Raw genomic sequence first — 12,809 nt, 5'->3', positions numbered from 1 at the left:
CTGAAAACAAAGATAGTTGTTTTTTCTCATAAGCAGATTTGTGACACGTTGTGCCCTGAACAGAAACACAAGATAACATGTTACTGTAGATCACAATGGAAATGTAAATTTGTATATAAATGTATATATATATATATATATATATATATATATATATATATATATATATATATATATATATATATATATATATATATGGGCGTTTCACTATTTTTTGCTTCTTTGTGTAAGTTCATTCCTTTTTAATAAAGATGCAAATCTTCAAATGTGATCCTGCTACTTTCTATATTAAAAAGGGCTCTGGAACTTGAGCTTACTAAGCAATAAAGCTGGCAAGATATGTTTGTTGATTGGCTGGTCCCCCACTTTCATTCAAATGATTCCAACATCACTTTCTCATCATCTTTCAACTCCAAAGTCAACCAGCAACAGTTTATCTAACGACTGGAGGAGCTCAGTGGAGCTGACATGCACACAAGAAGAAGTAAAAACAAGATGCACCATCACGTTTAACGGTTTTGTAATTTTGAGATCATGAATATAAATATCTTCTTGCTTTGAACTGCATTTTTAATAATGGGTCAACAACGCAAGTTGAGCTTTAAGTCAAGTGAAGATGATGAAGATGAGCATTTTCAGATTTTTGTACTTTACAATAGTGATGAATCAGGTGCATAATTTGTTTAATTCTATTTCATTTACGATGAGAAGATTGACTAATAGGAACATTAGACTACTTTTAAATGGAAAGAATAATTCATCCAAACCAGTAAGTAACAGTTGAAAACCAAAGTAACTCTCGGAAAAGTAACAGTCGGAATAACCGCAGCTACTTTTTTCCCAACTCAGTCAGTCAGCGGTGAAATCACAAACCTGAAACAACATCCAGCGGTTTACTGGTTAATGCCGAAAATAGGTCAATGGATGTCGGTGTCTTAAAAAAAAAAAATGGCTTCCTAATATCAATTTTAGTGGTTTTCTAAATTCCTATTTTACTTGGTCAGCCCATCTAGATAAAAGTGACCTATGAACAAGAGGGTATGTTTGGTTTTAGCAATTGTGGGGACATAACATAACATATAAAAACAAAAAGAATGAAACATTAACCTATATACACACCTGAAAATAAATGGCCTGTTTCTTACTATTTGCACATAAGGTGCGCTGTAGCTACTAGGTTAAGGTCAGCCTGTATAACCTGCATCTGACGAGCAATGACATGACCTATCTTCATTATTTTAACCAGTTAAAAAGAACATTTAAGTACTGCAGTGTGAAGCACTTCGATTTATGCCACAGATAAGCACTGCAGTGTTGTGATCCAATAAAGGTTGTCTTTTCTACAATTTGCGAATTCTTTGATTTACTTTGATATTCCAGATACCTTAAAGTGTAATGTGTGACCTTACCTGTGGCTCTTATCTTCTCTTCTTTTACAGTCAGGCACACTCGATTACTTAGTTGAGGGGGGCCTGAGTCTACAAACAAACTGGCCAAGTAAATGTCACTATTATTTTCAGTTAGATTTGTGATGTGGTAAAATAAAGAAGAGTTTTCAGGGTAAATTACAAAGCTGATGTTGTTTAATCTTGTATTTTCTGCAATCTTTTTTTCTTCTTTTACATATATTGCAAACGTATTGTTTTTCATGATGCTGACATTAAATATAAACTGAAGCGTGATGTTTTTTCCGATGATCCCAGTGACCTTTGTACGGTTGGGGTCTGTATGGAGACAGAACAAGACAGAACCACGAAGGGGAGAATGTGATTATAGTCTTCTGTATAAAGGAAAAATAGCAATTGTCAAAATAAAACAAACCAAAAAACATCAATTCACAAGTTAAATCTTTTTTTTTTCAGAGTAATATGACCTGCTCTTTGCCGATTAGTCAAAACACTATGACCCACCCCCATTTAATATTAAAAAGATATTTCTTGTGCTCTAAAGAGAGGTCCGGCCGGTCAGGATCTGGACAAAGAACCTTTGATTGAGTCCCAGAGTTGCTGGTACCAGGATGTATGGAATAGGTCCTTTATGAAGGGTGGCAGGGTCTCTACAAACTGATATTGCTTTCCACAGATCCCATCAGATTGAGACCTGGGGAGTTTGAATATGAAATGAACATCCCAGAGTCTTTGTTTTTTTTCTTTGAACAATTCCTAAAAAAGAAATTGAAGGACCCAGTGGTGATATGCTTGGGGAATTGTTATTATCCTGCTGTGACTGATTTGCAAAATATTCTAGGTAGGTTGCAAGTGTCCACATTTATGCCATTTTCCCAGCAGAACATGGCACAGTAAGTGTTAACTCGCATTACCTGTGAATAATGGGAATGCTATGGCTTATCAGTACATTCTTAATTATTGTATTAAACGCTGTATTCATGTGCATTTTAACCATTTAATCAGTGAATTAGGCAGTGAAGTAAAATAGCATAATTTGTATCAGATTAGAAAAAACAAGTTATTGAGATTTGACATTATTGTATGAATAATGTGCGTAATTAATTCCTACCACTTTCAGCAGTTACAATGAACATACCTTTGAATGAGCCTATGCTGCAGGAGGCAGATCCAGTGGTGCTTACTGCTCTCCGACTTTGTGATATTACAGCAGTATCACCACAAATGAAAACTAAAAGACACAATAGAGACCACAGGTTAAGACAAGACTCAAACTAAATTTCAGCGTACCCTTTCTGATACATGCAGATGAAAAATTGTAGCGGACAACATTATCGTAACTATTATTCCACATTTCTAAATTAAACAGTGTCATATTTTACTACTCGAGAATATTTTTGACATATCTGTACTTTACTTCAATATTTAGATTTTCTGGCAAATTTCACTTTTAATTAGCAACCTTTTCTGGATAAAATGCACACTTGGGCTCTCACATGTGGCCTGCTGATGGCTGAGCTAATGTGTGCCAGCTAACTACTCACATTTTTGTACTTTTACTTTCGTTTATTAACTACATTTAAAATCAGAAAATTGTTGACTTCTTTTGAATGTTCTTTCCTGGTAAGATACCTGTACTTCTACTTGAGGACCCTTTTCAAATTATACAAGACATAGAAGACTGGATGTGAGGTGGCATTTCAGTAAGAATGGTGATTAAAAGCCAAACCTTTCCCATAAAACCCAGTTTCTAAAAAAAGAAATGTAAAATTGAAATGAAAACATAATGCAATGATCCAATTACTTAAACCTCCTTCTTCGTTGGTACTAAGACAAAATGTCGAATTTTGGGACTGTACACTCATTAAACAACTGATGTCAACAAAGGTCTTAAAAAAGTCGTGCTGGGGGAATTGAAGATTGGATAAGACGTATAATAAAAACTTACAAAAATATTCACGGGAATATCTCATTATGTGAGTCAACAGGTGTGTAGCATGGGCAACAGCACATTTATAATATTCTTAGGCTTTCACTAAAAATTAGATTCATTTTGATCCATCTGTCCTTCCATTATCTGTATCCGCTCATTCCTGTTCAGGGTCATGGAGATGCTGGAGTCAGTTCCAGTTCTCTGCGTGAGAGACAGCTATACACCCTTGGCAGGTCATCAGCCCATTACAGTTGTTCATCATTATTTTTATTACAATTCACATAAGAAATAAGTTGCCGGTAGGCATCATTTCAAAACATTGTGGCATTTATATGATACTCAAAAAATGTATTAGCGTTATTGTGACTGCACATAATAAAGTGTCTTGCTGTGTATTAATGGCACTGTTTCATAATATTAAAAACCATTAAGTATTTGCTTTTTATCTCAAACACAACCAGTCAATAGTTTTTATATCAGTACTAGACATTCACGAAGCATTTGGCCCTATAAATATTGCCTCAGAACTAGTTAATGAGAAACAGCTCTTCCTCTTCTAAATGCTATTACCTTAAATGCCAGTAATCATGTCAACAACTGCAAAGACACGTGGGTATCACTTTATGCCTGAGACAATGGTTTTCATACAAACATCAATGCACATACTCACCGGCACTTACACTGCAAAAACTCAAAATCTTACCAGGAATATTTGTCTTATTTGTAGTCTCATTTTTAGTCAAAAAATCTCATTACACTTAAAACAAGAGTAATTACCAGAAAAATAACTTGTTATTTGACAATGTCTACCTGTTTCAAGTACATTTTCACTTGAAATAAGTAGAAAAAATCTGCCAGTTGGACAAGATTTATCTTCTCATTACAGGCAAAAAAATCTTGTTCCACTGGCAGATTTTTCTACTAATTTTTAAGCGAAAATCTACTTGAAACAGATGAAAATTGTTGTTTTTTCCAGTGATGAGTCTTGTTTTAAGTGTAATCAGATTTTTCTGACTAAAAATGAGACATTTTAACTAGAAATAAGACAAATATTCTTGTTAAGATTTTGAGTTTTTGCAGTGTAATTACTGATTTGTATGAAAGAGAATTGTGACAGTGGAGTAAATACTGTGAAGTAGTTAACCACGAAACTGTAGGTGAAAACCCCCAAAACCTCCCAAGCGTCACAAAAGAAAGACATTGAGCCTGAAGAAGACATCTTACCGTTGAATGCCACGTGAGCTGTGATGATCAAAAATAACCCAAGTGGCTTTGTGGTAATGTTGTCCAGCATGATAGAAGAATAGGTTCTGCTTCCAGATCTGAGGCAATGGTCTTTGAGTTTAATATCTAAATGTAATGTAATCTTAATGAGTTGATAAGCAGTTTTGATATGCTGAAGCCTTGTTTTCTTTACTCAAGCAGTTGCCTTTTTGTCTGACAAGAGGAAACTGTTGACAGGAACTTGAAGAAACCCGGATTTATCTACCTACAGTATCACAAGCACCTCCTGTAACGGAAGACTTCAAAGAGTTTCATGGACCTGTGTAGTGTGGCGCTCAGATGAGGAAGATGCAAATCATTTTCTTCACATTCTGATACGAATGTTTCAACATTTTTTGCACATTAGCAGCTATAAAGATCATTGTTTTTTTTACCCCCTCTGACAGTAAGTCTTTGTGAATAAAATATTGTTTGCTAAGTTTTAATTACTTTTATTTTATTGTTATTTCATCAAAATGCTGCTTACATATATTGTATCTTCAATGGCAGATTTGTATTTATTTATCTATTTATTAGGTCTGGTCTATCAAATGAAAAACAAAGATTCTTCTTAGTTTTTTTCTGTATCTGTTAGGTTTGGAGATGTCAATCTTCCTTTTCATTAGAAAAGCAAGAAGCTGTAGTGCAGCTTTAGGTTTTACTTGGTCTTGAAAGATGTACATAAAAAAAGTTTTTTTATTTTATTTTTAGGTTTAAGTGAAGCAAAAATAACAAATCTCCTCCAAACCTCAATTAATGATTCAGTTGTTTTTTTTTTACTTTTCCTCCCACTGATCTTAATCAACTGTCTGACTCAACAACTGACATTTTTGGTTGGAAAAAAAACTTCATAAAAACATTTTGTATCAGTTTTGATTTAGAAACAAAAGATTATCTTTTTTTTCTGATGTATTTTGAGTAGTGAGCCGCTGTGGAAACAACCAATGGGTGTGCACATGACGAGTTGCTGTCCTTAACCTGTCATCTTATTTTGGAGGTAGATGGACAGATGTTTTATAACACAAAACAGAGGACAAGTTTCATATGCACAGATGACATTCAGGCCAAGGTGAAGATAAAATGGAATAAGGATTCATAGTGGAAGCCAGCATTTTAGTTGTTTTTTTATTTATTTATTTTTTATTGCTCCTGTCACATTTTTAGCTGAGAGCTAAGATTAATGAGCTGTTTGGAGCAGTTTAGTACCCACATATTTTACCATAAAAAGGAAAAATCTCAAGTTAAATCATAGTCGTTGTCATGCATGAATTTATATTCCAACTTATTCCAACATTCCAACATTTATATTATATATCTATATTGTTGTTGCAGATGCTATGTACTCAGTTTGTGTCCTCCTTAATTCATGTTCATGGTGTTGTGTTTAATGACTTACGTCAAAGTCAAAGACACACCGTGCACAAGTAGCTGAAGATGATTTACAGTTGTTGACGGTATAAAAAGCTTTTATTACTCTCCAGAATGGCATTTTTATGCACAAAAGAAGCTGTGCTTATAGCTATAGGAGTAAAAGAAAAAAAATCTGACACACAGACTGTAGATCAGACACACAATAACACATAAACCACAATGCGGGAAGCTGGGGGCTTTGAAGATAGTGCACCGTCAGCGGCAGGAGGGGATTCTGTGGCTTGGATGTTTGGTTTCATAGTCAAAGTGTCACATAAAGACCCCCTCTAAGCTGATGACTCAGATGAAGGTGTCAAAAGCTTTTCAATCAATCTTTTGTGTTGTCTCCTGCAGTTCTTCCTTACTGCCTGGGTACCAGTGCTGGTTTTTCACATTAAAGATGCTATAGGGCAAAAGTTGGCCTTCAGCAGGAGGATCCCCCCTTATGATCAAGATCCTTATTGAGGTTTCTTTCCTCCTAAATGGGAGTTTTTTCTTTCCACTGTGTGGCTTAAGGATTTTTTCCCGCTAGAGGAGTTTTTACCTGCCACTGTTTATGTAATAATTGCTCGGGGGTCATGTTCTGGCTTTCTGGAAAGCATCTAGAGACAATTGTAATAGACATATGTAAATAAAATTGAATCGAACTGAATTAATGTGATTTAAGTCAACAGGCTGACAGTGTGTTTTTCGCTGTTGCAGAGACAGAAGAACTGATGTAATTACAAATTAAATCCATCTGAAATGCTTGCAGGCAACAGCATCTTGTCTGTTTTATTGCTTTGCCTGTTTGGTTTTGGACCTTTCTTTTGATTATGCTGTAGATGTTTTATTAAATCAACAAATAAATAGGGTCAATTAGTTACAATTGTTTCTTTTTTTACTATGGTTTGGATGAATGCAAAGCTTTAAAAAAGACACGAATAAAAAGTCACCATCCACTTCGCTTTTTCCTGTTTTTCTCCTTTTTGAGTTTTTTCATTCATGACCCAAAGCTGTACTATCAGGATTTATTGTAACCCGTGGATATCATAAGCCTGCGGTCAGAGACATTTTATCTACACAGGTGACATTATGAGACAGGCCTGAGCTCTCATTTATGATCATTCAAGAAAAGCATCCATACTAGCTTTTGATTCCTCCAGCTCTTAATTAGAGGAAAACATGTATCATCTAAAGACAAAGATACCATTTTTGTCTCCTATGTTAAGGTATATATGACTGATCAGAAAGAGATTCATAGTTTATGTTGTTGCTCCAGCCTCACTATTATGTATTTACGCCATCTTGTGGACTCAACAGTACATTTTACTTCTTGCACGGTTTTGTTTTATTCAGGAAGGTACAGTGTTTTTGTGCTTTATTTGCTCAAAATAGAAAGTATTTCAGCGACACTGTGATACAGTCAGTAGAGATTTAAAGGATGCCCTCAACTACTTTGACTGCTCAGCTTAATGCTGAACTTTATTTGCCCAACAAAACTGAGACCTTTACCCATTGACCAATGCATCTGAATGTGAGGACATCCCACCTGTTTAAACAACGGCATAAGCGATGGGAAATTGAACATTTGACTGCCTTGTGAGGGGTTTTGGCATTTAGATTTAACTGAAAATGTGCGCTTAGGCTGCTATTATTGTTTTGCTATCATGAACTCTGCGATAGTGTTAACCAACTCTCCCTTGTATTAGTCATTTCATGTGTCAGTGGTATTTAACTATAGAAAAAAAAAACATGTCTCACATCACGTTTTCCAGGTTTTATTACACATGACTCCTTTCTATTCTTGTTGAAGCCTACAATATCTGTGGGTGATTCAACGGTTATCCAGGATTACTGCAGTTCTCTACACTTATTTGAAAAAAATAGAATTCATCCAAAGATTACTAAAAAACTATAATATGTTTCCACAGACCTAGTTATCCATAAACATTGTAGTCCACACAATTTGGACAGAAATGTGTATTTTACACTGGTAGGTTACACATTGCATTAATTTCACACGTTCACTGCAGTTTAAACAATAGCGTAAAATAAGGATGGTTCAGCAGAGCAGACAAAACAAAGGATGATGTAATGTGCAGAATCTGACTTGGCTGGCATTTGCAGAGGGACGCTTGTTAAAGCATTTTGCTAAGCTTCATCTCACACAGCAGAGGTGGGAGGAAGCACATGGGCTGATGGGAAAGGAAGAGCAGGAAAGCCCTTATTGCCATGGTAACTGAGAAACCGACTCTTTTATTAAGCCCTGCTTTAACATACCAAGCAATGCAGGAATGGGATTCCCAAACCATCGTAACAAGTTTGACCAGTGTGCACAAACATATACATACACACAAACACACAAAGCTCTTAAGGATCAACAAGTGGACTGCTATTTTGGTTCAAACTGAGCCCACGATGGTACATTCCAACCTTTCTAAACACCAAGCAGCTCTGTAGGTTACTGCTTGGCAAAATACAAGTTGGCTGATGAAGTCAAAAACCAGGCACAACATTTATCTGATGAAGTAGTTTTATTTGATGGTATACTAAAATACATATTTTTATGAAAAAACTGAGATGAAAGAGGTCGTACTTTTGTATTCCAACAATGTATAAGGACATTTGTTATCAGCATGTTGACAGTTAGCTTCTTTATAATCAAATAACATATCCTGGATCAGTTGTCTCGTGCTGCATTGTTTTAGCTGAAGTTCTCAGCCTTAGCTTTACTACAGTAGTCTTCAGACAAAACACCACCATCTTACATGGTTACCCACCAGTCTGTGAAGACAGTGAAGCATTTAGCTTCACTGAATTTCCCTCAGGACTTTGTTAGGCAGCAATAAGAAAACTGACAGATTGTGACTTTTATTCATCAATTGGACAAAAATGTGTCTCTGATTACTCAAAGGGCAACAAAGTGGTTTTCTGCAGCATAGACATACATCATGAAAACCATCAAGTAATGTGTCATGTCATGATGGAGAGACAAAACCTCTATTGCATGAGAAGCTCAGCCTGTGCATTTCCACAGAGGACGGTAAAGGAAACAAAGAAGGCCCCAACGGACAAAGTCTCCTCACAAACATGGAGCAGGAGAGCCCACAAAGCACCATCTCCTCCACTCAGAGTGTAAAACCCCCTCTGCACAAAACCCCGCACCGCATTGACCTACGTATCGAGAGGGGTGCTCGGGTTGGTATCTGTGGAAGTGTCGGGAGTGGAAAAAGCTCTCTTCTCTCCGCTCTTCTTGGACGATGACCCTTTTAGAAGGTAAAGTTGCTGCCAGTGGCGGCTTCGCTTATGAGGCCCAACAAGCCTCAATGACTCTTTGAAGGAGAACATCCTTTTTGGAAACCAGTTTGACTCAGACAAATATAGTGGAATACAGCTGGAAGCATGCTGTTTTCTCCCAGATCTTGCAGAACTTCCATATGGAAACATGACAAGAGATTGGGGAGCGGGGCGCAGACCTTACCGGAGGGCAGCGCCAGCGAGTGAGCCTGGCTCGTGCGCTCTACGAGTGTGATGATGTTATTCTGATGAAGGATGGCCAGATTGCAGAACACGGCACCCATGACCAGCTAGTCAGTAAAGAGCGTGACTACGCCACCCTGGGCACCCAAAGGAAAGGTACGAAAAAGCCCAGCAGTCCTACGGGTGTTGGCACGGTGTGTGCCAAAGGTGGAAAGCAAGAGGCCTGGTGTTTGTGAAGTGCACAGTGAAGGCTGCCTCCACGCTCCATGACAAGCTGTTCCGTCGGATCAGACCATGCAAGCTGAAATGCTGATGCAGAACCTGACCCTGGTTATGTTTTGCCTGGCAATGGTAGGCATCACCTTCCCCTGGTTCCTGCTCTCAGTCTTATCCATCGGGGCTGTCCTCTGGATTGTCAACCGTGTGTCCAGGGTTCTCATTCGTGAGTTGAAGCATCTGGAGAACATCAGCCAATCACCATTTACCTCTCACATCACCAGCAGTCTTCAGGGACTGTCCACCATTCATGTGTACGGACGAGGACACAGCTTCCTCCAGAGATAGGAACTGCTGGACACCAACCAGGCCACCAGCTTTATGCATTTACTATGGTTCTGCCCAGTGGTCGAACAATTCTGTTCTGAAGTAACTGACATTTTAAAAGCTATTTTGAATATTCATATTCCTCAATGTCCTGTTGTATGTTTATTGGGGAGTGCAGTGTAAAATATACATGTAAAAATTATGCAATGTATCATTGCTCTAGCCTTTCTGTCTGTGAAGAGGACAATACTACTGAATTGGAAGATTCGCAAGCCAAACTGCTATAATGAATACAATTGGCTGAAGGACTTTTTGGATATATTGTCAATGGGAAAAGGCAACCTCAATCCTTAAAAACAATGAAAATGGCCAATTTGCCCCATGGACTGTCATTAGAGAACACTTGAGAATAATGGAACAATAACATGACCTGTTGTGTTGGTCACATGCTTTTTATTTTATTTTTCTTTTAGAGCTGGACCTGAACTGACGCTAGAGGCACCATCATCTCTAAAGTTTATTAGCAACATCAGAGATTTGACCTCCATGCAACTTAAACTCTCTACGTGGCAACAAAGCAGCTACATCAGTCAATTTTATCACTTGATCAGTGGAGGAAGAACTCCTCCTACCCGAAGGTGCACCACCTGTGGCCGTGAGGCTGGATTTGGCCGGCATCGATGTGGTGAGGTCGTTGGCTGGTGCGTGAGTGTCTCTGTCCTCCATGAAAGGCTTGGTGAAGAGGTCACTATAGGCAGTGTGTGGGTGGATAACAATGTCTTTAGCTGGGGTGGTTGCTGTTGGTTGTCTGTCCAAATCAGCGGTTGGTGACTTCTCTATCCAACGAGGCGCTGTGTTATCTCCTGCTGTGCCACCAGCGTCTGGGTTGCGTAGCAGGTCAGTGCGCAGGTCTTCCAAATGGAGGAGTTGACTCAAGCCTTGATCTTCCAGCGATCTCAACTTGTCGCTTCGAATGTACTCAACTATCAGGTCATAAAGTTCTGGTTCACTTAGATCTTCAACATTTTCAGTCTGTGTGCTGTCATCAATCGAACTGGCAACAGCCTGTAACTGGGTGAGACTCAAATCAGAAAGTCTTTTTTGGATCTGGACGATCAGCACTCGCCGTGGAGGTAGTGGTCATCATCACGTAACACCTGCTGTTCTTGCTCTGTGGATGACGCACTCACAGCAGCCTTCTCTGAAGAAAATATCTCTCAGTCTGACACACAGAAGCGCTAGAGCACCATCTACTGACCTGGAGGGGTAATTCCCGCTGTATGTAAGTCTGTTTAGTTAGTTCAGCTTTCAATAAGGTAACTTAAAAATACAGGGGGTGACTGTTTTATGTTAAAACACATTAAATTACAACATTTCAGTCTGTTTTATATTAAAACATTCATTCCATCTGTTGTGTCCATTTTATCTTAAAACATTTTTATTCAGAACATGTTTTCTTAGTCCCTTACACATGCCTGCGGTGTGTGTGTGTGTGTGTGTGTGTGTGTGTGTGTGTGTGTGTGTGTGTGTGTGTGTGTGTGTGTACTCATACTGTTATAATGAGGGACTTGTGACCTTGTTTTTTTTTGGGGGGGGGGGGGTTGTTGTTTTTTTCCATGGAGACTTGCTTGTCTTAATTATGAATTATAAGGACAGAGGGTCTTAAGGGGATGGATGTCAGGCCCCCAGAGGTCAGGGATATGATATGTGTGAGCGTGGAGGGAGACTGGTCACTGTTGCTGTACTTGTCAAGCTCATTTCCTAGCAACCAGTCAAAACCAGCTCCCTAGCAACCAGGAAGACACAGGTGCATTCCAGTGAAGCCAAGCTGAGGTACAAGCAGTGACAATTATTTTCTTTACCGTCCTGACACGCCGACAGCTCCCTCACACACTCTCCTGCACCACATCCACCAACTTTTGAGCATGCACAGACACACACAGTCAATACAAAGAAAAAAGAAAAAAAACACTCCCACGCACGCTTGAGAGATGTACTTTCAAGCATGCTCAAAAAACGTGTTAAAACCCTCAGACCACGTGCGCACAGGTTCTACATACACACGCGCTCAAAAATGTGATACATTTCTGCAGCATGCGCACTTTGCTTACATACATACATACATACATACATACATACATACATACATACATACATACATACATACATACATACATACATACATACATACATACATACATACATACATACATACATACATACATACATACATACATACATACATACATACATACATACATACATACATACATATATATATATATATATATATATATATATATATATATATATATATATATATATATATATACATATATGTATGTATATATGTATATATGTATGTATGTATATGTATGTATATATGTATATATGTATATATGTATGTATGTATATGTATATGTATAATTAAATACCTGGGACACATCATCACTGATGACATGACAGATGATGAAGATATGAGTAGACAGCGCCGTATTTTATATATGCAGGCTAATTTGTTGACCAGAAGATTTTCCTGGTGTTCAGAGAGGGTGAAAGTGGGTCTTTTTAGGGCTTACTGTACCCCTTTCTATACTGCACCCTTATGGATTAAATTTAAGAAGGCCAGCAACCATAAATTACAGGTTGCGTACAACGATTGTCTGCGTATTTTGCTTGGGAAACCCAGATGGTCTAGTGCAAGTGAACTCTTTTGTACAGTACATGTTATCACTTTTCATGCACTTTTGAGGCGATTGATGTTCAAATTCATATGTCGACTTAATAGCTCT

The sequence above is a fragment of the Cololabis saira genome, chromosome 13 (assembly GCF_033807715.1).
Source record: "Cololabis saira isolate AMF1-May2022 chromosome 13, fColSai1.1, whole genome shotgun sequence".
NCBI lineage: Eukaryota > Metazoa > Chordata > Actinopteri > Beloniformes > Belonidae > Cololabis > Cololabis saira.
This window is presented reverse-complemented; position numbering follows the sequence as displayed.